The sequence below is a fragment of the Pan troglodytes genome, chromosome X (genome assembly GCF_028858775.2).
Source record: "Pan troglodytes isolate AG18354 chromosome X, NHGRI_mPanTro3-v2.0_pri, whole genome shotgun sequence".
Classification (NCBI taxonomy): Eukaryota; Metazoa; Chordata; class Mammalia; order Primates; family Hominidae; genus Pan; species Pan troglodytes.
This window is the reverse complement of record NC_072421.2, coordinates 36,217,076-36,218,889: the sequence shown is the minus strand read 5'-3', so window position 1 is coordinate 36,218,889 and position 1,814 is coordinate 36,217,076. Positions and strand designations below refer to the sequence as shown.

General features: G+C 40.7%; 1 pseudogene; it reads right to left on the bottom strand.

Moving 5' to 3' along the window:
• Positions 1–1,497: 1,497 nt before the first annotated feature.
• LOC112207175 (U6 spliceosomal RNA) lies at positions 1,498–1,598 on the bottom strand (annotated as a pseudogene).
• Between the last annotated feature and the right edge of the window lie 216 nt (positions 1,599–1,814).

Genomic DNA, 1,814 nt, shown 5'->3' with positions numbered 1-1,814 from the left:
CTTCCAACAGTCTCCCGAAATCTTAACTCATTTCAGCACTATCACAGAAGTCTAAGTCCAAGATCTCATTTGAGACAATGCCTATGAGCCTGCAAAATCAAAGGAAAGTTAGTTACTATCCAGATACAATGGAGATACAGGCATTGGGCAAACACACACATTCCAAATGGAAGAAATTGGCCAAAACTAAGGGGCTACAGGCCCCATTCAAGTCCAAAATCCAATAGGTCCAATAGGACAATCATTAAACTTTAAAGTTCCAAAATGATCTCCTTTAACTTCATGTCTTACATCCAGGGCACACTGATGCAAGAGGTGGGCTCCCACAACCTTGGGCAGCTCCACCCCTGTGGCTTTGGAGGGTACAGCCTCCCTCCCAGCTGTTTTCACGGGCTGGTGTTGAGTGTCTGCGGCTTTTCCAGGTGCATGGTGAGAGCTCTCAGTGGATCTACCATTCTGGGGTCTGGAAGACAGTGGCCCTCTTCTCCCAGCTCCACTAGGCAGTGCCCCAGTGGGGCTCTGTGTGGGGGATCCAATACCACATTTCTCTTCTGCACTGCCCTAGCAGAGGATCTGCATGATTGCTCTGCCCCTGCAGAAATCTACTGCCTGGACAGCCAGGTGTTTCCATACATTCTCTGAAATCTAGGTATAGGTTCCAAAACCTCAATTCTTGAATTCTATGCACCTGCAGGCTCGACACCATGTGGAAGCTGCCAAGGCTTGGGGTTTGCACCGTCTGAAGCCATGGCCTGAGCTATACCTTGGCCTCTTTCAACCACAGCTGGAGTGGTCATGATGCAGAGCACCAAGTCCATAGGCTGCACACAGCAGGGGGTCGCTGTGCCCTTCCCATCAAACAGGTTTTTCCTCCTAGGCTTCCAGGCCTGTAATGAGAGGGGCTGACACATGTTTAAAATCTCATCTCATTTTAAATATGGGAAAACTAAGGCACAGAGAGATTAGGAAGTTTGGCCAGTGTTACACAGCTGGTAAATAGCTAAGCATCAAATCAAACTCAGGAAACGTAACTCCGAAGTCAGAAGTCAATACTTTTTTCTTCTAAATGCTCCCTCAAAACCTAAAAATCTCATCTAATTCAGTCACTGTAACAACACATATACCCTAATAAATAATCAAAAGTAAGAAAGACTGAAGAGGAGCATTATAAAGTATGCTTCCCAAGAGGGTTCTTCATTCCTAATTCTATGCAAATAATTAAGTTATTAGGTTTCAGAAACCTCTTAATGCCTTCATTGACATTTTATGACTCCTTAAGTCCATGTCACAGCTTTTTAAAAATATGAATAATAGTTTTTTTCCCAGTATTTATATGTTTCTTTTTTTAAAATAAATCTTGTTATGTATGTTTAACATACACAACCGGATGTTTTGTGATACATAGATATAGAAAAATTGGTACTATTATAAAACAAGATAACATATTCATATTCCCACATAGTTATCATTTTTTTTTCCACCATGGCAAGAGCAGCTAAAAATATGAAACACTTCATCAATTTGCCTGTCATCCTTGTTCAGGGGCCATGCTGATCTGTTTTTTAAAAAAAATTTGTGGGTATAGAGTAGATGTATATATTTACGAGAACATGAGATGTTTTGAGACTGGCATGTAATATGAAATAAGCACATCAAAGAGAAGAGGGGTATCCACCCCATCAACCATTTAACTCCTTTAAGTTATATACAGTGAAATTACATTCTTTAAGTTATCTTAAAGGGTAAAATTAAGTTATTATTGACTGTAGTCACCCTGTTGTGCTATCAAATATAGGTCTTATTCATTCTTTCTA